This window comes from Schistocerca americana, chromosome 10 (assembly GCF_021461395.2).
Source record: "Schistocerca americana isolate TAMUIC-IGC-003095 chromosome 10, iqSchAmer2.1, whole genome shotgun sequence".
Taxonomy (NCBI): domain Eukaryota; kingdom Metazoa; phylum Arthropoda; class Insecta; order Orthoptera; family Acrididae; genus Schistocerca; species Schistocerca americana.
Window position 1 is genome coordinate 24,046,756 of NC_060128.1, and position 26,589 is coordinate 24,073,344.

Genomic DNA, 26,589 nt, shown 5'->3' on the forward strand with positions numbered 1-26,589 from the left:
TTAAGTCGGCATTGTGCCCTTTCTATTTAATTCCGATATAATTTCTGTGTTACATCGTCAATAAGAAGGTCCAAGGGATACAGTAAACCTGAAGTGAAGCATCGGAATCTATATCTAGTGTCACAGGAGTGGTTCAAAACATAGACAGTAAGGAGAGTCAGTCTTCTTGTACTTAAGTCGGCATTGTGCCATTTGTATTTAATTCCGATGCAATTTCTCGGTTTCAACGTGAATAAGAAGGTCAGAGGGATACAGTAAACCTGAAGTGAAGCATCGGAATCTGTAACTAGCGTCACAGGAATGGTTCAAAACATAGACAGTAAGAAGAGTCAGCCTTCTTGTACTTAAGTCGGTATTGTGCCTTTTCTATGTAATTCCGATGCAATTTCTGTGTTTCATCGTCGATAAGAAGGTCCAAGGTATACAGTAAACCTGAAGTGAAGCATCGGAATCTATAACTAGTGTCTCAGGAATGGTTCAAATCATAGACAGTAAGAAGAGTCAGGCTTCTTGTACTTATGTCGGCATTGTGCCCCTTTCAATTTAATTCCGATGCAATTACTGTGTTTCATCGTCAATAAGATGGTCAGAGGGATACAGTAAACCTGAAGTGAAGCACCGGAATCTCTAACTAGTGTCACAGGAATGGTTCAAAACATAGTCAGTAAGAAGAGTCAGTCTTCTTGTTCTCACGTTGGCATTGTGCCTTTTGTATATAATTCCGATGCAATATCTGTGTTTCATCGTCAATAAGAAGGTCCAAGGGATACAGTGAACCTGAAGTTAAGCATCGGAATCTGTAACTAGCGTCACAGGAATGGTTCAAACAAAGACAGTGAGAAGAGTCAGTCTTCTTTTACTTAAGTCGGCATAGTGCCTTTTCGATTTAATTCCGATGCAATTTCTGTGTTTCATCGTCAATAAGAAGGTCGGAGGGATACAGTAAACCTGAAGTGAAGCATCGGAATCTATAGCTAGTGTCACAGGAATGGTTCAAAACATAGTCAGAGAGGAAGAGTCAGTCTTCTTGTACTTAAGTCGGCATTGTGCCTTTTCTATTTAATTCCGATGCAATTTCTGTGTTTCATCGTCAATAAGAAGGTCAGAGGGATACAGTAAACATGAAGTGAAGCATCGGAATCTATGACTAGTGTGACAGGAATGGTTCAAATCATAGTCAGTAAGAAGAATCAGTCTTCTTGTACTTATGTCGCCAATGTGCTTTTTCTATTTCATTCCGATGCAATTTCAGTGTTTCATCGTCAATAACAGTGTCAGAGGGATACAGTAAACCTGAAGTGAAGCATCGGAATCTGTAACTTGCGTCAGAGGAATGGTTCATAACATAGACAGTAAGAAGAGTCAGTCTTCTTGTACTTAAGTCTGCATTGTGCCTTTTCTATTTAATTCCGATGCAATTTCTGTGTTTCATCGTCAAAAAGAAGGTCAGAGGGATACAGTAAACCTGAAGTGAACCATCGGAATCAATAACTGGTGTCACAGGAATGGTTCAAAGCAGTCAGTAAGAAAAGTCAGTCTTCTTATACTTAAGTCGCCATTCTGCCTTTTGTATTTAATTCCGATGCAATTTCTGTGTTTCATCGACAATAAGAAGGTCAGAGGGATACAGTAAACCTGAAGTGAAGCATCGGAATCAATAACTAGTGTCACAGGAATGGTTCAAAGCAGTCAGTAAGAAGAGTCAGTCTTCTTGTACTTATGTCGGCATTGTGCCTCTTCTATTTAATTCCGATGCAATTTCTGTGTTTCATCGTCAATACCCCCCCCATGAACCATGGACCTTGCCGTTGGTGGGGAGGCTTGCGTGCCTCAGCGATACAGATAGCCGTACCGTAGGTGCAACCACAACGGAAGGGTATCTGTTGAGAGGCCAGACAAACGTGTGGTTCCTGAAGAGGGGCAGCAGCCTTTTCAGTAGTTGCAAGGGCAACAGTCTGGATGATTGACTGATCTGGCCTTGTAACAATAACCAAAACGGCCTTGCTGTGCTGGTACTGCGAACGGCTGTAAGCAAGGGGAAACTACAGCCGTAATTTTTCCCGAGGGCATGCAGCTTTACTGTATGATTACATGATGATGGCGTCCTCTTGGGTAAAATATTCCGGAGGTAAAATAGTCCCCCATTCGGATCTCCGGGCGGGGACTACTCAAGAGGATGTCGTTATCAGGAGAAAGAAAACTGGCGTTCTACGGATCGGAGCGTGGAATGTCAGATCCCTTAGCCGGGCAGGTAGGTTAGAAAATTTAAAAAGAGAAATGGATAGGTTGAAGTTAGATATAGTGGGAATTAGTGAAGTTCGGTGGCAGGAGGAACAAGACTTCTGGTCAGGTGACTACAGGGTTATAAACACAAAATCAAATAGGGGTAATGCAGGAGTAGGTTTAATAATGAATAGGAAAATAGGAATGCGGGTAAGCTACTACAAACAGCATAGTGAACGCATTATTGTGGCCAAGATAGATACGAAGCCCACGCCTACTACAGTAGTACAAGTTTATATGCCAACTAGCTCTGCAGATGACGAAGAAATTGAAGAAATGTATGATGAAATAAAAGAAATTATTCAGATAGTGAAGGGAGACGAAAATTTAATAGTCATGGGTGACTGGAATTCGAGTGTAGGAAAAGGGAGAGAAGGAAACGTAGTAGGTGAATATGGATTGGGGGACAGAAATGAAAGAGGAAGCCGCCTGGTCGAATTTTGCACAGAGCACAACATAATCATAACTAACACTTGGTTTAAGAATCATGAAAGAAGGTTGTATACATGGAAGAACCCTGGAGATACTAAAAGGTATCAGATAGATTATATAATGGTAAGACAGAGATTTAGGAACCAGGTTTTAAATTGTAAGACATTTCCAGGGGCAGATGTGGACTCTGACCACAATCTATTGGTTATGACCTGTAGATTAAAACTGAAGAAACTGCAAAAAGGTGGGAATTTAAGGAGATGGGACCTGGATAAACTAAAAGAACCAGAGGTTGTACAGAGATTCAGGGAGAGCATAAGAGAGCAATTGACAGGAATGGGGGAAATAAATACAGTAGAAGAAGAATGGGTAGCTTTGAGGGATGAAGTAGTGAAGGCAGCAGAGGATCAAGTAGGTAAAAAGACTAGGGCTAGTAGAAATCCTTGGGTAACAGAAGAAATATTGAATTTAATTGATGAAAGGAGAAAATATAAAAATGCAGTAAATGAAACAGGCAAAAAGGAATAAAAACGTCTCAAAAATGAGATCGACAGGAAGTGCAAAATGGCTAAGCAGGGATGGCTAGAGGACAAATATAAGGATGTAGAGGCCTATCTCACTAGGGGTAAGATAGATACCGCCTACAGGAAAATTAAAGAGACCTTTGGAGATAAGAGAACGACTTGTATGAATATCAAGAGCTCAGATGGAAACCCAGTTCTAAGCAAAGAAGGGAAAGCAGAAAGGTGGAAGGAGTATATAGAGGGTCTATACAAGGGCGATGTACTTGAGGACAATATTATGGAAATGGAAGAGGATGTAGATGAAGATGAAATGGGAGATATGATACTGCGTGAAGAGTTTGACAGAGCACTGAAAGACCTGAGTCGAAACAAGGCCCCCGGAGTAGACAATATTCCATTGGAACTACTGACGGCCGTGGGAGAGCCAGTCCTGACAAAACTCTACCATCTGGTGAGCAAGATGTATGAAACAGGCGAAATACCCTCAGACTTCAAGAAGAATATAATAATTCCAATCCCAAAGAAAGCAGGTGTTGACAGATGTGATAAATTACCGAACTATCAGCTTAATAAGTCACAGCTGCAAAATACTAACACGAATTCTTTACAGACGAATGGAAAAACTAGTAGAAGCCAACCTCGGGGAAGATCAGTTTGGATTCCGTAGAAACACTGGAACACGTGAGGCAATGCTGACCTTACGACTTATCTTAGAAGAAAGATTAAGGAAAGGCAAACCTACGTTTCTAGCATTTGTAGACTTAGAGAAAGCTTTTGACAATGTTGACTGGAATACTCTCTTTCAAATTCTAAAGGTGGCAGGGGTAAAATACAGGGAGCGAAAGGCTATTTACAATTTGTACAGAAACCAGATGGCAGTTATAAGAGTCGAGGGACATGAAAGGGAAGCAGTGGTTGGGAAGGGAGTAAGACAGGGTTGTAGCCTCTCCCCGATGTTGTTCAATCTGTATATTGAGCAAGCAGTAAAGGAAACAAAAGAAAAATTCGGAGTAGGTATTAAAATTCATGGAGAAGAAATAAAAACTTTGAGGTTCGCCGATGACATTGTAATTCTGTCAGAGACAGCAAAGGACTTGGAAGAGCAGTTGAATGGAATGGACAGTGTCTTCAAAGGAGGATATAAGATGAACATCAACAAAAGCAAAACAAGGATAATGGAATGTAGTCTAATCAAGTCGGGTGATGCTGAGGGAATTAGATTAGGAAATGAGGCACTTAAAGTAGTAAAGGAGTTTTGCTATTTGGGGAGCAAAATAACTGATGATGGTCGAAGTAGAGAGGATATAAAATGTAGGCTGGCAATGGCAAGGAAAGCGTTTCTGAAGAAGAGAAATTTGTTAACATCGAGTATAGATTTCAGTGTCAGGAAGTCATTTCCGAAAGTATTCGTATGGAGTGTAGCCATGTATGGAAGTGAAACATGGACGATAAATAGTTTGGACAAGAAGAGAACAGAAGCTTTCGAAATGTGGTGCTACAGAAGAATGCTGAAGATTAGATGGGTAGATCACATAACTAATGAGGAAGTATTGAATAGGATTGGGGAGAAGAGAAGTTTGTGGCACAACTTGACCAGAAGAAGGGATCGGTTGGTAGGACATGTTCTGAGGCATCAAGGGATCACCAATTTAGTATTGGAGGGCAGTGTGGAGGGTAAAAATCGTAGAGGGAGACCAAGAGATGAATACACTAAGCAGATTCAGAAGGATGTAGGTTGCAGTAGGTACTGGGAGATGAAAAAGCTTGCACAGGATAGAGTAGCACGGAGAGCTGCATCAAACCAGTCTCAGGACTGAAGACCACTACAACAACAAACAACAACAACATCGTCAATACGAACGTCCAAGGGATACAGTCAGCCTGAAGTGTAGCATTGGAATCTATAACTAGTGTCACAGGAATGGTTCAAAACATAGACAGTAGGAAGAGTCAGTCTTCTTGTACTTAAGTCGGCATTGTGCCTTTTGTATTTAATTCCGATGCAATTTCTGTGTTTCATCGTGAATAAGAAGGCCAGAGGGATACAATAAACCTGAAGTGAAGCATCGGAATCTGTAACTAGCGTCACAGGAATGGTTCAAAACATAGACAGTAAGAAGAGTCAGTCTTCTTGTACTTAAGTCGGCATTGTGCCTTTTCTATTTTATTCCGATGCAATTTCTGTGTTTCATCGTCAATAAGAAGGTCCAAGGGATACAGTAAACCTGAAGTGAAGCATCGGAATCTATAACCAGTGTCACAGGAATGGTTCACATGATAGACAGTAAGAAGAGTCAGGCTTCTTGTACTTAAGTCGGCGTTGTGCCTTTTCTATTTAATTCCGATGCAATTTCTGTGTTTCATCGTCAATAAGGTCAGCGGGACACAGTAAACCTGAAGTGAAGCATCGGAATCTATAACTAGTGCCACAGGAATGGTTCAAATCATAGTCAGTAAGAAGAGTCAGTCTTCTTGTACTTAAGTCGGCATTGTGCTTTTTCTATTTCATTCCGATGCAATTTCAGTGTTTCATCGTGAATAAGAATGTCACAGTGTTACAGTAAACCTGAAGTGAAGCATCGGAATCTGTAACTTGCGTCAGAGGAGTGGTTCAAATCATAGACAGTAAGAAGAGTCAGTCTTCTTGTACTTAAGTCGGCATTGTGTTTTCTATTTATTTCCGAGGCAATTATAATGTTTCATCGTCAATAAGGAGGTCCAAGGGATACAGTAAACCTGAAGTGAAGCATCGGAATCTATATCTAGTGTCACAGGAATGGTTCAAAACATAGACAGTAAGGAGAGTCAGTCTTCTTGTACTTAAGTCGGCATTGTGCCATTTGTATTTAATTCCGATGCAATTTCTGTGTTTCAACGTCAATAAGAAGGTCAGAGGGATACAGTAAACCTGAAGTGAACCATCGGAAGCTATAACTAGTGTCACAGGAATGGTTCAAAGCAGTCAGTAAGAAGAGTCAGTCTTATTGTACTTAAGTCGGCAATGTGCCTTTTGTATTTAATTCCGATGCAATTTCTGTGTTTCATCGTCACTACGAAGGTCAGAGGGATACAGTAAACCTGAAGTGTAGCATCGGAATCTATAACTAGTGTCACAGGAATGTTTCAAAACATAGACAGTAAGAAGAGTCAGCCCTCTTGTATTTAAGTCGGCATAGTGCCTTTTCTATTTAATTCCGATGCACTTTCTGTGTTTCATCGTCAATAAGAAGGTCCAAGGGATACAGTAAACCTGAAATGAAGCATCGGAATCTATAACTAAGGTCACAGGAATGGTTCAAAGCAGTCAGTAAGAAGAGTCAGTCTTCTTGTACTTATGTCGGCACTGTGCCTCTTCTATTTAATTCCGATGCAATTTCTGTGTTTCATCGTCAATAAGAAGGTCAGAAAGATACAGTAAGCCTGAAGTGAAGCATCGGAATCTGTAACTAGCGTCACAGGAACGGTTCAAAACATAGACAGTAAGAAGAGTCAGTCTTCTTGTACTTAAGTCGGCATTGTGCCTTTTCTGTTCAATTCCGATGCAATATCTGTGTTTCATCGTCAATAAGAAGGTCAGAGGGATACATTAAACCTGAAGTGAAGAATCGTAATCTATAACTTGTGTCACAGGAATGGTTCAAAACATAGTCAGTAAGAAGAGTCAGTCTTCTTGTACTTAAGTCGGCATTGTGCTTTTTCTATTTCATTTCGATGCAATTTCAGTTTTTCATCGTCAATAAGAATGTCAGAGGGATACAGTAAAACTGAAGTGAAGCATCGGAATCTGTAACTAGTGTTACAGGAATATTTCAAACATAGACAGTGTGAAGAGTCAGTCTTCATGTACTTAAGTCAGCATTGTGCCTTTTGTATTTAATTCCAATGCAATTTCTGTGTTTCATCGTCAATACGAAGGTCAGAGAATTGCAGAAAACCTGAAGTGAAGCATCGGAATGTATAACAAGTGTCACAGGAATGGTTCAAAACATAGACAGTAGGAAGAGTCAGTCTTCTTGTACTTAAGTCAGCATTGTGCCTTTTGTATTTAATTCCAATGCACTTTCTGTGTTTCATGGTCAATAAGAAGGTCCAAGGGATACAGTGAACCTGAAATGAAGCATCGTAATCTATAACTAGTGTCACAGTAATGTTTCAAAAAATAGACAGTAGGAAGACTCAGTCTACATGTACTTAAGTCGGCATTGTGCCTTTGTATTAAATTCCGATGCAATTTCTGTGTCTCGTCGTCAATAAGAAGGTCAGAGGGATACCGTAAACCTGAAGTGTAGCATCGGAACCTATAACTAGTGTCACAGGAATGGTTCAAAGCATAGACAGTAAGAAAGGTCAGTCTTCTTGTACTTAAGTCGGCATTGTGCCTTTTGTATTTAATTCCGATGCAATTTCTGTGATTTATCGTCAATAAGAAGATCAGAGGGATGCAGAAAAGCTGAAGTGAAGCATCGGAATCTATAAGTAGTGTCATAGGAATGGTTCAAAACATAGACAGTAGGAAGAGTCAGTCTTCTTGTACTTAAGTCAGCATTGAGCCTTTTCTATATAATTCCGATGCACTATCTGTGTTTCATGGTCAATAAAATTGTCCCATGGATACAGTAAACCCGAAATGAAGCATAGGAATCTATAACTAGTGTCACAGGAATGTTTGAAAGCATAGACAGTAGGTAGAGTCAGTCTACACGTACTTATGTCGGCATTGAGCCTTTTGTATTTAATTCAGATGCAATTTCTGTGTTTCATTGTCAATATGAAGGTCAGAGGGATACAGTAAACCTGAAGGGATGCATCGGAATCTATAACTAGTGTCACAGGAGTGGTTCAAAACATAGTCAGTAAGAAGAGTCAGTCTTCTTGTACTTATGTCGGCATTGTGCCTTTTGTATTTAATTCTGATGCAGTTTCGGTGTTTCATCGTCTATAAGAGCGTCCAAGGGATACAGTAAACCTGAAGTGAAGCATCGGAATCTCTAACTAGTGTCACAGGAACGGATCAAAATATAGACAGCAGGAACAGTCAGTCTTCTTGTACTTAAGTAGCATTGTGCCTTTTCTATTCAATTCCGATGCAATTTCTGTATTTCATCGTCAATAAGAAGGTCAGAGGTATACAGTAAACCTGAAGTGATGCATCAGAAACTTTAACTAGCGTCACAGGAATGGTTTAAAACATAGACATTAAGAAGAGTCAGTCTTCTTGTACTTAAGTCGGCATTGTGCTTTTCTATTTAATCCCGATGCAATTTCTGTGTTTCATCGTCAATAAGAAGGTCCAAGGGATACAGTAAACCTGGAGTGAAGCATCGGAATCTATAACTAGTGTCAATGGTATGGTTCAAAACATAGACAGTAAGAAGGGTCAGTCTTCTTGTACTTAAGTCGGCATTGTGCCTTTTGTATTAAATTCCGATGCAATTTCTGTGTTTCATCGGCAATAAGAAGGTCAGAGGGATACTGTAAACCTGAAGTGAAGCATCGGAATCAATAACTAGCGTCACAGAAAAGGTTCAAAACATAGACAGTAAGAAGAGTTAGTCTTCTTGTACTTACGTCGGCAATGTGCCTCTTCTATTTAATTCAAATGCAATTTCTGTATTTCGTCGCCAATGAGAAAGTCCAAAGGATATAGTAAACCTGACGTGAAGCATCGGAATCTATAACTAATGTCACAGGAATCGTTCATACATAGACAGTAGGAAGAGTCAGTCTTCTTGTACTTAAGTCGGCATTGTGCCTTTTGTATCTAGTTCCGATGCAATTTCAGTGTCTCATCGTCAATAAGAATGTCAGAGGGATACAGTATACCTGAAGTGAAGCATCGGAATCTATATCTAGTGTCACAGGAATGGTTCAAAACATAGACAGTAAGAAGAGTCAGTCTTCTTGTACTTAAGTCGGCATTGTGCCATTTGTATTTAATTCCGATGCAATTTCTCGGTTTCAACGTGAATAAGAAGGTCAGAGGGATACAGTAAACCTGAAGTGAAGCATCGGAATCTATATCTAGTGTCACAGGAATGGTTCAAAACATAGACAGTAGGAAGTGTCAGTCTTCTTGTACTTAAGTCGGCATTGTGCCTTTTGTATTTTGTTCCGATGCCATTTCTGTGTTTCATCGTCAATAAGAAGGTCAGAGGGATACAGTAAACCTGAAGTGAAGCATCGGAATCTATAACTAGTGTCACAGGAATGGTTCAAATCATAGACAGTAAGAAGAGTCGGGCTTCTTGTACTTAAGTCGGCGTTGTGCCTTTTGTATTTCATTCCGATGCAATTTCTGTGTTTCATCGTCAATAAGAAGGTCCAAGGGATACAGTAAACCTGAAGTGAAGCATTGGAATCTATAACTAGTGTCACAGGAATGGTTCAAATCATAGTCAGTAAGAAGAGTCAGTCTTCTTGTACTTAAGTCGGGATTGTGCCTTTTCTGTTCAATTCCGATGCAATATCTGTGTTTCATCGTCAATAAGAAGGTCAGAGGGATACAGTAAACCTGAAGTGAAGCTTCGGAATCTATAACTTGAGTCACAGGAATAGTTCAAAACATAGTCAGTAAGTAGAGTCAGTCTTCTTGTAATTAAGTCGGCATTGTGCTTTTTGTATTTAATTCCGATGCAATTTCTGTGTTCCATCCTCAATAAGAAGGTCAGAGGGATACAGTAAACCTGAAGGGAAGCAACGGAATCTCTAACTAGTGTCACAGGAATAGTTCAAAAATTAGTCAGTAAGAAGAGTCAGTCTTCTTGTACTTAAGTCGGCATTGTGCCTTTTGTATTTAATTCCGATGCAATTTCTGTGTTTCATCGACAATTAGAAGGTCCAAGTGATACAGTAAACCTGAAGTGAAGCATCGGAATCAGTACCTAGCGTCACAGGAATGGTTCAAAGCATGGACACAAAGAAGAGTCAGTCTGCTTGTACTTAAGACGGCATTGTGAATTTTGTATTTAATTCCGATGCAAATTCTGTGTTTCATCGTCACTAAGAAGGTCAGAGGGATACAGTAAACCTGAAGTGTAGCATCGGAATCCATAACTAGTGTCACAGGAATGTTTCAAAACATAGACAGTAAGAAGAGTCAGCCCTCTTGTATTTAAGTCGGCATAGTGCCTTTTCTACTTAATTCCCATGCACTTTCTGTGTTTCATCGTCAATAAGAAGGTCCAAGGGATACAGTAAACCTGAAATGAAGCATCGGAATCTATAACTAAGGTCACAGGAATGGTTCAAAGCAGTCAGTAAGAAGAGTCAGTCTTCTTGTACTTATGTCGGCATTGTGCCTCTTCTATTTAATTCCGATGCAATTTCTGTGTTTCATCGTCAATAAGAAGGTCAGAGGGATACAGTAAGCCTGAAGTGAAGCATCGGAATCTGTTATTAGCGTCACAGGAGTGGTTCAAAACATAGACAGTAAGATGAGTCAGTCTTCTTGTACTTAAGTCGGCATTGTGCCTTTTCTATGTAATTCCGATGCAATTTCTGTGTTTCATCGTCAATAAGAAGGTCAGCGGGATACAGTAAACCTGAAGAGAAGCATTGGATCCTATAACTAGTTTCACAGGAATGGTTCAAATCATAGTCAGTAAGAAGAGTCAGTCTTCTTGTACTTAAGTCGGCATTGTGCTTTTTCTATTTCATTCCGATGCAATTTCAGTGTTTCATCGTCAATAAGAATGTCAGAGGGATACAGTAAACCTGAAGTGAAGCATCGGAATCTGTAACTAGTGTTACAGGAATATTTCAAACATAGACAGTGTGAAGAGTCAGTCTTCCTGTACTTAAGTCAGCACTGTGCCTTTTGTATTTAATTCCAATGCAATTTCTGTGTTTCATCGTCAATACGAAGGTCAGAGAATTGCAGAAAACCTGAAGTGAAGCATCGGAATGTATAACTAGTGTCACAGGAATGGTTCAAAACATAGACAGTAGGAAGAGTCAGTCTTCTTGTACTTAAGTCAGCATTGTGCCTTTTGTATTTAATTCCAATGCACTTTCTGTGTTTCATGGTCAATAAGAAGGTCCAAGGGATACGGTAAACCTGAAATGAAGCATCGTAATCTATAACTAGTGTCACAGGAATGTTTCAAAACATAGACAGTAGGAAGAGTCAGTCTACATGTACTTAAGTCGGCATTGTGCCTTTGTATTTAATTCCGATGCAATTTCTGTGTCTCATCGTCACTAAGAAGGTCAGAGGGATACTGTAAACCTGAAGTGAAGCATTGGAACCTATAACTAGTGTCACAGGAATGGTTCAAAGCATAGACAGTAAGAAAGGTCAGTCTTCTTGTACTTAAGTCGGCATTGTGCCTTTTGTATTTAATTCCGATGCAATATCTGTGATTTATCGTCAATAAGAAGATCAGAGGGATACAGAAAAGCTGAAGTGAAGCATCGGAATCTATTACTAGTGTCATAGGAATGGTTCAAAACATAGACAGTTGGAAGAGTCAGTCTTCTTGTACTTAAGTCAGCATTGAGCCTTTTCTATATAATTCCGATGCACTTTCTGTGTATCATGGTCAATAAAATTGTCCCATGGATACAGTAAACCCGAAATGAAGCATAGGAATCTATAACTAGTGTCACAGGAATGTTTGAATGCATAGACAGTAGAAAGAGTTAGTCTACACGTACTTAAGTCGGCATTGTGCTTTTTGTATTTAATTCAGATGCAATTTCTGTAATTCATTGTCAATATGAAGGTCAGAGGGATACAGTAAACCTGAAGGGAAGCATCGGAATCTATAACTAGTGTCACAGGAGTGGTTCAAAACATAGTCAGTAAGAAGAGTCAGTCTTCTTGTACTTATGTCGGCATTGTGCATTTTGTATTTAATTCCGATGCAGTTTCTGTGTTTCATCGTCGATAAGAGCGTCCAAGGGATACAGTAAACCTGAAGTGAAGCATCGGAATCTATAACTAGTGTCACAGGAACGGATCAAAATATAGACAGTAGGAACAGTCAGTCTTCTTGTACTTAAGTAGCATTGCGCCTTTTCTATTCAATTCCGATGCAATTTCTGTATTTCATCGTCAATAAGAAGGTCAGAGGTATACAGTAAACCTGAAGTGAAGCATCGGAAACTTTAACTAGCGTCACAGGAATGGTTCAAAACATAGACATTAAGAAGAGTCAGTCTTCTTTTATTGAAGTCGGCATTGTGCCTTTTCTATTTAATCCCGATGCAATTTCTGTGTTTCATTGTCAATAAGAAGGTCCAAGGGATACAGTAAACCTGGAGTGAAGCATCCTAATCTATAACTAGTGTCACTGGTATGGTTGAAAACATAGACAGTAAGAAGAGTAAGTCTGCTTGTACTTAAGTCGGCACTGTGCCTTTTGTATTTAATTCCGATGCAATTTGTTTGTTTCATCGTCAAGAGGAAGGTCAGAGGGATACAGTAAACCTGAAGTGAATCATCGGAATCTATAGCTAGTGTCACATGAATGGTTCAAATCATAGTCAGTAAGAAGAGTCAGTCTTCTTGTACTTAAGTCGGCATTGTGCCTTTTGTATTTAATTCCGATGCAATTTCTGTGTTTCATCGTCAATAAGAAGGTCCAAGGGATACAGTAAATCTGGAGTGAAGCATCGAAATCTATAACTAGTGTCACAGGAATGGTTCAAATCATAGTCAGTAAGAAGTGTCTGTCTTCTTGTACTTAAGTCGGGATTGTGCCTTTTCTGTTCAATTGCGATGCAATATCTGTGTTTCATCGTCAATAAGAAGGTCAGAGGGATACAGTAAACCTGAAGTGAAGCTTCGGAATCTATAACTTGAGTCACAGGAATGGTTCAAAACATAGTCAGTAAGTAGAGCCAGTCTTCTTGTAATTAAGTCGGCATTGTGCCTTTTGTATTTAATTCCGATGCAATTTCTGTGTTCCATCCTCAATAAGAAGGTCAGAGGGATACAGTAAACCTGAAGGGAAGCAACGGAATCTCTAACTAGTGTCACAGGAAAGGTTCAAAACATAGTCAGTAAGAAGAGTCAGTCTTCTTGTACATAAGTCGGCATTGTGCCTTTTGTATTTAATTCCGATGCAATTTCTGAGTTTCATCGTCAATTAGAAGGTACAAGTGATACAGTAAACCTGAAGTGAAGCATCGGAATCAGTACCTAGCGTCACAGGAATGGTTCAAAGCATAGACACTAAGAAGAGTCAGTCTGCTTGTACTTAAGACGGCATTGTGCCTTTTGTATTTAATTCCGATGCACTTTCTGTGTTTCATCGTCAATAAGAAGGTCCAAGGGATACAGTAAACCTGAAATGAAGCATCGGAATCTATAACTAAGGTCACAGGAATGGTTCAAAGCAGTCAGTAAGAAGAGTCAGTCTTCTTGTACTTATGTCGGCATTGTGCCTCTTCTATTTAATTCCGATGCAATTTCTGTGTTTCATCGTCAATAAGAAGGTCAGAGGGATACAGTAAGCCTGAAGTGAAGCATCGGAATCTGTAACTAGCGTCACAGGAATGGTTCAAAACATAGACAGTAAGAAGAGTCAGTCTTCTTGTACTTAAGTCGCCATTGTGCCTTTTCTATGTAATTCCGATGCAATTTCTGTGTTTCATCGTCAATAAGAAGGTCAGCGGGATACAGTAAACCTGAAGAGAAGCATTTGAATCTATAACTAGTGTCACAGGAATGGTTCAAATCATAGTCAGTGAGAAGAGTCAGTCTTCTTGTACTTAAGTCGTCATTGTGCCTTTTCTGTTCAATTCCGATGCAATATCTGTGTTTCATCGTCAATAAGAAGGTCAGAGGGATACATTAAACCTGAAGTGAAGAATCGTAATCTATAACTTGTGTCACAGGAATGGTTCAAAACATAGTCAGTAAGAAGAGTCAGTCTTCTTGTACTTAAGTCGGCATTGTGCTTTTTCTATTTCATTCCGATGCAATTTCAGTGTTTCATCGTCAATAAGAAGGTCAGAGAGTTGCAGAAAACCTGAAGTGAAGCATCGGAATGTATAACTAGTGTCACAGGAATGGTTCAAAACATAGACAGTAGGAAGAGTCAGTCTTCTTGTACTTAAGTCAGCATTGTGCCTTTTGTATTTAATTCCAATGCACTTTCTGTGTTTCATGGTCAATAAGAAGGTCCAAGGGATACAGTAAACCTGAAATGAAGCATCGTAATCTATAACTAGTGTCACAGGAATGTTTCAAAACATAGAGAGTAGGTAGAGTCAGTCTACATGTACTTAAGTCGGCATTGTGCCTTTGTATTTAATTCCGATGCAATTTCTGTGTCTCATCGTCAATAAGAAGGTCAGAGGGATACTGTAAACCTGAAGTGAAGCATCGGAACCTATAACTAGTGTCACAGGAATGGTTCAAAGCATAGACAGTAAGAAAGGTTAGTCTTCTTGTACTTAAGTCGGCATTGTGCCTTTTGTATTTAATTCCGATGCAATTTCTGTGATTTATCGTCAATAAGAAGATCAGAGGGATACAGAAAAGCTGAAGGGAAGCATCGGAATCTATAACTAGTGTCACAGGAATGGTTCAAAGCAGTCAGTAAGAAGAGTCAGTCTTCTTGTACTTATGTCGGCATTGTGCCTCTTCCATTTAATTCCGATGCAATATCTGTGTTTCATCGCCAATAAGAACGTCCAAGGGATACAATAAACCTGAAGTGAAGCATTGGAATCCATAACTAGTGTCACAGGAATGGTTCAAAACATAGACAGTAGGAAGAGTCAGTCTTCTTGTACTTAAGTCGGCATTGTGCCTTTTGTATTTTATTCCGATGCAATTTCTGTGTTTCATCGTCGATAAGAAGGTCAGAGGGATACAGTAAACCTGAAGTGAAGCATCGGAATCTATAACTAGTGTCACAGGAATGGTTCAAATCATAGACAGTAAGAAGAGTCAGGCTTCTTGTACTTAAGTCGGCGTTGTGCCTTTTCTATTTAATTCCGATGCAATTTCTGTGCTTCATCGTCAATAAGAAGGTCAGCGGAATACAGTAAACCTGAAGTGAAGCATTGGAATCTATAACTAGTGTCACAGGAATGGTTCAAATCATAGTCAGTAAGAAGAGTCAATCTTCTTGTACTTATGTCGGGATTGTGCCTTTTCTGTTCAATTCCGATGCAATATCTGTGTTTCATCGTCAATAAGAAGGTCAGAGGGATACAGTAAACCTGAAGTGAAGCTTCGGAATCTATAACTTGAGTCAAAGGAATGGTTCAAACATAGTCAGTAAGTAGAGTCAGTCTTCTTGTAATTAAGTCGGCATTGTGCCATTTGTATTTAATTCCGATGAAATTTCTGTGTTTCATCGTCAATAAGAAGGTCAGCGGGATACAGTAAACCTGAAGTGAAGCATTGGAATCTATAACTAGTGTCACAGGAATGGTTAAAAACATAGTCAGAAAGAAGAGTCAGTCTTCATGTACTTAAGTTGGCATTGTGCCTTTTCTATTTAATTCCGATGCAATTTCTGTGTTTCATCGTCAATAAAAAGGTCAGAGGGATACAGTAAACCTGAAGTGAAGCATCGCAATCTGTAACTAGCTTCACAGGAATGGTTCAAAACATAGACACTAAGAAGAGTCAGTCTGCTTGTACTTAAGACGGCATTGTGCTTTTTCTATTTCATTCCGATGCAATTTCAGTGTTTCATCGTCAATAAGAACGCAGAAGGTTACAGTAAACCTGAAGTGAAGCCTCGGAATCTGTAACTTGCGTCAAAGGAGTGGTTCAAATCATAGACAGTAAGAAGAGTCAGTCTTCTTTTACTGAAGTCGGCATTGTGCCTTTTCTATTTAATCCCGATGCAATTTCTGTGTTTCATTGTCAATAAGAAGGTCCAAGGGATACAGTAAACCTGGAGTGAAGCATCGGAATCTATAACTAGTGTCACTGGTATGGTTGAAAACATAGACAGTAAGAAGAGTAAGTCTGCTTGTACTTAAGTCGGCATTGTGCCTTTTGTATTTAATTCCGATGCAATTTGTTTGTTTCATCGTCAAGAGGAAGGTCAGAGGGATACAGTAAACCTGAAGTGAATCATCGGAATCTATAGCTAGTGTCACATGAATGGTTCAAATCATAGTCAGTAAGAAGAGTCAGTCTTCTTGTACTTAAGTCGGCATTGTGAATTCTGTATTTAATTCCGATGCAATTACTGTGTTTCATCGTCAATAAGAAGGTCCAAGGGATACAGTAAATCTGGAGTGAAGCATCGAAATCTATAACTAGTGTCACAGGAATGGTTCAAATCATAGTCAGTAAGAAGTGTCTGTCTTCTTGTACTTAAGTCGGGATTGTGCCTTTTCTGTTCAATTGCGATGCAATATCTGTGTTTCATCGTCAATAAGAAGGTCAGAGGGATACAGTAAACCTGAAGTGAAGCTTCGGAATCTATAACTTGAGTCACAGGAATGGTTCAAAGCATAGTCAGTAAGTAGAGCCAGTCTTCTTGTAATTAAGTCGGCATTGTGCCTTTTGTATTTAATTCCGATGCAATTTCTGTGTTCCATCCTCAATAAGAAGGTCAGAGGGATACAGTAAACCTGAAGGGAAGCAACGGAATCTCTAACTAGTGTCACAGGAAAGGTTCAAAACATAGTCAGTAAGAAGAGTCAGTCTTCTTGTACATAAGTCGGCATTGTGCCTTTTGTATTTAATTCCGATTCAATTCCTGAGTTTCATCGTCAATTAGAAGGTACAAGTGATACAGTAAACCTGAAGTGAAGCATCGGAATCAGTACCTAGCGTCACAGGAATGGTTCAAAGCATAGACACTAAGAAGAGTCAGTCTGCTTGTACTTAAGACGGCATTGTGCCTTTTGTATTTAATTCCGATGCAATTTCTGTGTTTCATCGTCACTAAGAAGGTCAGAGGGATACAGTAAACCTGAAGTGTAGCATCGGAATCTATAACTAGTGTCACAGGAATGTTTCAAAACATAGACAGTAAGAAGAGTCAGCCCTCTTGTATTTAAGTCGGCATAGTTCCTCTTCTATTTAATTCCGATGCACTTTCTGTGTTTCATCGTCAATAAGAAGGTCCAAGGGATACAGTAAACCTGAAATGAAGCATCGGAATCTATAACTAAGGTCACAGGAATGGTTCAAAGCAGTCAGTAAGAAGAGTCAGTCTTCTTGTACTTATGTCGGCATTGTGCCTCTTCTATTTAATTCCGATGCAATTTCTGTGTTTCATCGTCAATAAGAAGGTCAGAGGGATACAGTAAGCCTGAAGTGAAGCATCGGAATCTGTAACTAGCGTCACAGGAATGGTTCAAAACATAGACAGTAAGAAGAGTCAGTCTTCTTGTACTTAAGTCGCCATTGTGCCTTTTCTATGTAATTCCGATGCAATTTCTGTGTTTCATCGTCAATAAGAAGGTCAGCGGGATACAGTAAACCTGAAGAGAAGCATTTGAATCTATAACTAGTGTCACAGGAATGGTTCAAATCATAGTCAGTGAGAAGAGTCAGTCTTCTTGTACTTAAGTCGTCATTGTGCCTTTTCTGTTCAATTCCGATGCAATATCTGTGTTTCATCGTCAATAAGAAGGTCAGAGGGATACATTAAACCTGAAGTGAAGAATCGTCATCTATAACTTGTGTCACAGGAATGGTTCAAAACATAGTCAGTAAGAAGAGTCAGTCTTCTTGTACTTAAGTCGGCATTGTGCTTTTTCTATTTCATTCCGATGCAATTTCAGTGTTTCATCGTCAATAAGAAGGTCAGAGAGTTGCAGAAAACCTGAAGTGAAGCATCGGAATGTATAACTAGTGTCACAGGAATGGTTCAAAACATAGACAGTAGGAAGAGTCAGTCTTCTTGTACTTAAGTCAGCATTGTGCCTTTTGTATTTATTTCCAATGCACTTTCTGTGTTTCATGGTCAATAAGAAGGTCCAAGGGATACAGTAAACCTGAAGTGAAGCATTGGAATCCATAACTAGTGTCACAGGAATGGTTCAAAGCATAGACAGTAAGAAAGGTTAGTCTTCTTGTACTTAAGTCGGCATTGTGCCTTTTGTATTTAATTCCGATGCAATTTCTGTGATTTATCGTCAATAAGAAGATCAGAGGGATACAGAAAAGCTGAAGTGAAGCATCGGAATCTATAACTAGTGTCTCAGGAATGGTTCAAAGCAGTCAGTAAGAAGAGTCAGTCTTCTTGTACTTATGTCGGCATTGTGCCTCTTCCATTTAATTCCGATGTAATATCTGTGTTTCATCGCCAATAAGAACGTCCAAGGGATACAATAAACCTGAAGTGAAGCATTGGAATCCATAACTAGTGTCACAGGAATGGTTCAAAACATAGACAGTAGGAAGAGTCTGTCTTCTTGTACTTAAGTCGGCATTGTGCCTTTTGTATTTTTTTCCGATGCAATTTCTGTGTTTCATCGTCAATAAGAAGGTCAGAGGGATACAGTAAACCTGAAGTGAAGCATCGGAATCTATAACTAGTGTCACAGGAATGGTTCAAATCATAGACAGTAAGAAGAGTCAGGCTTCTTGTACTTAAGTCGGCGTTGTGCCTTTTCTATTTAATTCCGATGCAATTTCTGTGCTTCATCGTCAATAAGAAGGTCAGCGGAATACAGTAAACCTGAAGTGAAGCATTGGAATCTATAACTAGTGTCACAGGAATGGTTCAAATCATAGTCAGTAAGAAGAGTCAATCTTCTTGTACTTATGTCGGGATTGTGCCTTTTCTGTTCAATTCCGATGCAATATCAGTGTTTCATCGTCAATAAGAAGGTCAGAGGGATACAGTAAACCTGAAGTGAAGCATCGGAACCTATATCTAGTGTCACATGAATGGTTCAAAACTTAGACAGTAATGAGAGTCAGTCTTCTTGTACTTAAGTCGTCATTGTGCCATTTGTATTTAATTCCGATGCAATTTCTGTGTTTCAACGACAATAAGAAGGTCAGAGGGATACAGTAAACCTGAAGTGAACCATCGGGAGCTATAACTAGTGTCACAGGAATGGTTCAAAACAGTCAGTAAGAAGAGTCAGTCTTATTGTACTTACGTCGGAATTTTGCCTTTTGTATTTAATTCCGATGCAATTTCTGTGTTTCATCGTTACTAAGAAGGTCGGAGGGACACAGTAAACCTGAAGTGTAGCATCGGAATCTATAACTAGTGTCACAGGAATGGTTCAAAACAGAGACATTAAGAAGAGTCAGTCCTCTTGTATTTAAGTCGGCATAGTGCCTTTTGTATTTAATTCCGATCCAATTTCTGTGTTTCATCTTCAATAAGAAGGTCCAAGGGATCCAGTTAACCTAAAGTGAAGCATCGGAATCTATAACTAGTGTCTCAGTAATGGTTCAAAGCATAGACAGTAGGAAGAGTCAGTCTTCTTGTACTTCAATCGGCATTGTGCATTTTATATTTAACTCCGTTGCACTATCTGTATTTCATCGTCAATAAGAAGATCCAAGAGATACTGTAAACCAAAAATGAAGCATCGGAATCTATAACTAGTGTCACAGGAATAGATCAAAACATAGACAGAAGGAAGAGTCAGTCTTCTTGTACTTAAGTCGGCATTGTGCCTTTTCTATTTAATTCCGATGCACTTTCTGTGTTTCATCGTCAATAAGTAGGTCCAAGGGATACAGTAAACCTGAAATGAAGCATCGGAATCTATAACTAAGGTCACAGGAATGTTTCAAATCATAGACAGTAGGAAGAGTCAGTCTACATGTACTTAAGTCGGCATTGTGCCTTTTGTATTTAATTCCGATGCAATTTTGTGTTTCATCGTCAATAGGAAGGTCAGAGGGGTACAGTAAACCTGAAGAGAAGCATCGGAATCTATAACTAGTGTCACAGGAATGGTTCAAAACATAGTCAGTAAGAAGAGTCAGACTTCTTGTACTTAAGTCGGCATTGTGCCATTTCTATTTAATTCCGATTCAATTTCTGTGTTTCATCGTCAATAAGAAGGTCCAAGCGATACAGTAAACATCAAGTGAAGCATCGGAATCTATAACTAGTGTCACAGGAATGGTTCAAAACATAGACAGCAATAAGAGTCAGTCTTCTTGTACTTAAGTCGGCATTGTGCCTTTTTCAATTTAATTCCGATGTAATTACTGTGTTGCATCGTCAATAAGAAGGTCAGAGGGATACCGTAAACCTGATCTGAAGCATCGGAATCTCTAACTAGTGTCACAGTAATTGTTCAAAATATAGTCAGTAAGAAGAGTCAGTCTTCTTGTACTTACGTCGGCATTGTGCCTTTTGTAGTTAATTCCGATGCAATATCTGTGTTTCATCGTCAATAAGAAGGCCCAAGGGATACAGTAAACATGAAGTGAAGCATCGGAATCTGTAACTAGCGTCACAGGAATGGTTCAAAACATAGACAGTAAGAAGAGTCAGTCTTCTTGTACTTAAGACGGCATTGTGCCTTTTCTATTTAATTTCGATGCAATTTCTGTGTTTCATCGTCAATAAGAAGGTCAGAGGGATACAGTAAACCTGAAGTGAAGCATCGGAATCCTTAGCTAGTGTACAGGAATGGTTTAAAACATAGTCAGAAAGAAGAGTCAGTCTTCTTGTACTTAAGTCGGCATTGTGCCCTTTCTATTTAATTCCGATGCAATTTCTGTGTTTCATCGTCAATAAGAAGGTCCAAGTGATGCAGTAAACCTAAAGTGAAGCATCGGAATCAGTAACTAGCGTCACAGGAATGGTTCAAAGCATAGACAGTAGTAAGAGTCAGTCTTCTTGTACCTAAGTCGGCGTTGTACCTTTTCTATTTAATTCCGATGCAATTTCTGTGTTTCATCGTCAATAAGAAGGTCAGCGGGATACAGTAAACCTGAAGTGAAGCATCGGAATCTATAACTAGTGTCACAGGAATGGTTCAAATCATAGTCAGTAAGAAGAGTCAGTCTTCTTGTACTTAAGTCGGGATTGTGCCTTTTCTGTTCAATTCCGATGCAATATCTGTGTTTCATCGTCAATAAGAAGGTCAGAGGGATACAGTAAACCTGAAGTGAAGCATCGGAATCTATAACTTGAGTCACAGGAATGGTTCAAAACATAGTCAGTAAGTAGAGTCAGTCTTCTTGTAATTAAGTCGGCATTGTGCCTTTTGTATTTAATTCCGATGCAATTTCTGTGTTCCATCCTCAATAAGAAGCCAGAGGGATACAGTAAACCTGAAGGGAAGCATCGGAATCTCTAACTAGTGTCACAGGAATGGTTCAAAACATAGTCAGTAAGAAGAGTCAGTCTTCTTGTACTTAAGTCGACATTGTGCCTTTTGAATTTAATTCCGATGCAATTTCTGTGTTTCATCGTCAATAAGAAGGTCCAAGTGATACAGTAAACCTGAAGTGAAGCATCGGAATCAGTACCTAGCGTCACAGGAATGGTTCAAAGCATAGACACTAAGAAGAGTCAGTCTGCTTGTTATTAAGACGGCATTGTGCCTTTTCAATTTAATTCCGATGCGATTTCTGTGTTTCATCGTCAATAAGAAGGTCAGAGGGATACAGTGAACCTGACGTGAAGCATCGGAATCTATAACTAGTGTCACAGGAATGGTAAAAACATAGTCAGAAAGAAGAGTCAGTCTTCTTGTACTTAAGTTGGCATTGTGCCTTTTCTATTTAATTCCGATGCAATTTCTGTGTTTCATCGTCAATAAGAAGGTCAGAGGGATACAGTAAACCTGAAGTGAAGCATCGGAATCTGTAACTAGCGTCACAGGAATGGTTCAAAGCATAGACACTAAGAAGAGTCAGTCTGCTTGTACTTAAGACGGCATTGTGCTTTTTCTACTTCATTCCGATGCAATTTCAGTGTTTCATCGTCAATAAGAACGCAGAAGGTTACAGTAAACCTGAAGTGAAGCATCGGAATCTGTAACTTGCGTCAGAGGAGTGGTTCAAATCATAGACAGTAAGAAGAGTCAGTCTACTTGTACTTAAGTCGGCATTGTGCCTTTTGTATTTAATTCCGATGCAATTTCTGTGTTTCATCGTTACTACGAAGGTCAGAGGGACACAGTAAACCTGAAGTGTAGCATCGGAATCTATAACTAGTGTCACAGGAATGGTTCAAAACATAGTCAGTAAGAAGAGTCAGATTTCTTGTACTTAAGTCGGCATTGTGCCATTTGTATTTAATTCCGATGCAATTTCTGTGTTTCATCGTCAATAAGAAGGTCCAAGGGATACAGTAAACATGAAGTGAATCATCGGAATCTATAACTAGTGTCACAGGAATGGTTCAAAACATAGACAGTAAGAAGAGTCAGTCTTCTTGCACTTAAGTCGGCATTGTGCCTTTTTCAATTTAATTCCGATGTAATTACTGTGTTGCATCGTCAATAAGAAGGTCAGAGGGATACCGTAAACCTGATGTGAAGCATCGGAATCTCTAACTAGTGTCACAGTAATGGTTCAAAACATAGTCAGTAAGAAGAGTCAGTCTTCTTGTACTTAAGTCGGCATTGTGCCTTTTCTATTTAATTCCGATGCACTTTCTGTGTTTCATCGTCAATAAGAAGGTCCAAGGGATACAGTAAACCTGAAATGAAGCATCGGAATCTATAACTAAGGTCACAGGAATGTTTCAAATCATAGACAGTAGGAAGAGTCAGTCTACATGTACTTAAGTCGGCTTTGTGCCTTTTGTATTTAATTCCGATGCAATTTTGTGCTTCATCGTCAATAGGAAGGTCAGAGGGATACAGTAAACCTGAAGTGAAGCATCGGAATCTATAACTAGTCTCACAGGAATGGTTCAAAACATAGTCAGTAAGAAGAGTCAGATTTCTTGTACTTAAGTCGGCATTGTGCCATTTGTATTTAATTCCGATGCAATTTCTGTGTTTCATCGTCAATAAGAAGGTCCAAGGGATACAGTAAACATGAAGTGAAGCATCGGAATCTATAACTAGTGTCTCAGGAATGGTTCAAAACATAGTCAGTAAGAAGAGTCAGTCTTCTTGTACTTACGTCGGCATTGTGCCTTTTGTAGTTATTTCCGATGCAATATCTGTGTTTCATCGTCAATAAGAAGGCCCAAGGGATACAGTAAACCTGAAGTGAAGCATCGGAATCTGTAACTAGCGTCACAGGAATGGTTCAAAACATAGACAGTAAGAAGAGTCAGTCTTCTTGTACTTAAGTCGGCATTGTGCCTTTTCTATTTATTTCCGATGCAATTTCTGTGTTTCATCGTCAATAAGAAGGTCAGAGGGATACACTAAACCTGAAGTGAAGCATCGGAATCCTTAGCTAGTGTACAGGAATGAATTAAAACATAGTCAGCAAGAAGAGTCAGTCTTCTTGTACTTAAGTCGGCATTGTGCCCTTTCTATTTAATTCCGATGCAATTTCTGTGTTTCATCGTCAATAAGAAGGTCAGAGGGATACAGAAAACCTGAAGTGTAGCATCGGAATCTATAACTAGTGTCACAGGAATGGTTCAAATCATAGTCAGTGAGAAGAGTCAGTCTCCTTGTACTTAAGTCGGCATTGTGCTTTTTCTATTTCATTCCGATGCAATTTCAGTGTTTCATCGTCAATAAGAATGCTAGAGAGATACAGTAAACCTGATGTGAAGCATCGGAAACTGTAACTTGCGACAGAGGAATGGTTCAAAACATAGACAGTAAGAAGAGTCAGTCTTCTTGTACTTAAGTCGGCATTGTGCCTTTTCTATTTAATTCCGATGCAATTTCTGTGTTTCATCGTCAATAAGAAGGTCCAAGGGATACAGTAAACCTGAAGTGAAGCATCGGAATCTATATCTAGTGTCCCTGGAATGGTTCAAAACACAGACAGTAAGGAGAGTCAGTCTTCTTGTACTTAAGTCGGCATTGTGCCATTTGTGTTTAATTCCAATGCAATTTCTGTGTTTCAACGTCAATAGGAAGGACAGAGGGATACAATAAACCTGAAGTGAAGCATCGGAATCTATAACTAGTGTCACAGGAATGGTTCAAATCAGACAGTAAGAAGAGTCAGACTTCTTGTACTTAAATCGGCATTGTGCCTTTTGTATTTAATTCCGATGCAATTTCTGTGTTTCATCGTCAATAAGAAGGTCCAAGTGATACAGTAAACCTGAAGTGAAGAATCGGAAACAGTAACTAGCGTCACAGGAATGGTTCAAAGCGTAGACACTAAGAAGAGTCAGTCTGCTTGTACTTAAGACGGCATTGTGCCTTTTCTATTTAATTCCGATGCGATTTCTGTGTTTCATCGTTAATAAGAAGGTCAGAGGGATACAGTGAACCTGACGTGAAGCATCGGAATCTATAACTAGTGTCACAGGAATGGTTCAAAACATAGTCAGAAAGAAGAGTCAGTATTCTTGTACTTAAGTTGGCATTGTGCCTTTTCTATTTAATTCCGATGCAATTTCTGTGTGTCATCGTCAATAAGAAGGTCAGAGGGATACAGTAAACCTGAAGTGAAGCATCGGAATCTGTAACTAGCGTCACAGGAATGGTTCAAAGCATAGACACTAAGAACAGTCAGTCTGCTTGTACTTAAGACGGCATTGTGCTTTTTCTATTTCATTCCGATGCAATTTCAGTGTTTCATCGTCAATAAGAACGCAGAAGGTTACAGTAAACCTGAAGTGAAGCATCTGAATCTGTAACTTGCGTCAGAGGAGTGGTTCAAATCATAGACAGTAAGAAGAGTCAGTCTTCTTGTACTTAAGTCGGCATTGTGCTTTTCTATTTATTTCCGATGCAATTTTTGTGTTTCATCGTCAATAGGAAGGTCCATGGGACACAGTAAACCTGAAGTGAAGCATCGGAATCTATAACTAGTGTCACAGGAATGGTTCAAAACATAGACAGTAAGAAGAGTCAGTCCTCTTGTATTTAAGTCGGCATAGTGCCTTTTGTATTTAATTCCGATCCAGTTTCTGTGTTTCATCATCAATAAGAAGGTCCAAAAGATACAGTTAACCTAAAGTGAAGCATCGGAATCTATAACTAGTGTCTCAGGAATGGTTCAAAGCATGGACAGTAGGAAGAGTCAGTCTTCTTGTACTTCACTCGGCATTGTGCATTTTGTATTTAACTCCGATGCACTATCTGTATTTCATCGTCAATAAGAAGATCCAAGGGATACAGTAAACCTGAAATGAAGCATCGGAATCTATAACTAGTGTCACAGGAATGGTTCAAAACATAGACAGTAGGAAGAGTCAGTCTTCTTGTAGTTAAGTCGGCATTGTGCCTTTTTCAATTTAATTCCGATGTAATTACTGTGTTGCATCGCCAATAAGAAGATCAGAGGGATACCGTAAACCTGATGTGAAGCATCGGAATCTATAACTAGTGTCACAGGAATGGTTCAAAACATAGTCAGAAAGAAGAGTCAGTCTTCTTGTACTTAAATTGGCTTTGTCCCTTTTCTATTTAATTCCGATGCAATTTCTGTGTTTCATCGTCAATACGAAGGTCAGAGGGATACAGTAAACCTGAAGTGAAGCATCGGAATCTGTAACTAGAGTCACAGGAATGGTTCAAAACATAGAAAGTAAGAAGAGTCAGTCTTCTTGTACTTAAGTCGGCATTGTGCCTTTTCTATTTAATTCCGATGCAATTTCTGTGTTTCATCGTCAATAAGAAGGTCTGAGGGATACAGTAAACCTGAAGTGAAGCATCGGAATCCTTAGCTAGTGTACAGGAATGGTTTAAAACATAGTCAGAAAGAAGAGTCAGTCTTCTTGTACTTAAGTCGGCATTGTGCCCTTTCAATTTAATTCCGATGCAATTTCTGTGTTTCATCGTCAATAAGAAGGTCAGAGGGATACAGAAAACCTGAAGTGTAGCATCGGAATCTATAACTAGTGTCACAGGAATGGTTCAAATCATAGTCAGTAAGAAGAGTCAGTCTTCTTGTACTTACGTCGGCATTGTACTTTTTCTATTTCATTCCGATGCAATTTCACTGTTTCATCGTCAATAAGAATGTCAGAGAGATACAATAACCCAGATGTGAAGCATCGGAATCTGTAACTTGCGACAGAGGAATGGTTCAAAACATAGACAGTAAGAAGAGTCAGTCTTCTTGTACTTAGGTCGGCATTGTGCCATTTGTATTTAATTCCGATGCAATTTCTGTGTTTCATCGTCAATAAGAAGATCAGAGGGATACAGAAAACCTGACGTGAAGCATCGGAATCTATAACTAGTGTCACAGGAATGGTTCAAATAATAGACAGTAAGAAGTGTCAGTCTTCTTGTACTTAAGTCAGCATTGTGCCTTTTCTATATAATTCCGATGCCCTTTCTGTGTTTCATGGTCAATAATATGTTCCAAGGGATACAGTAAACCTGAAATGAA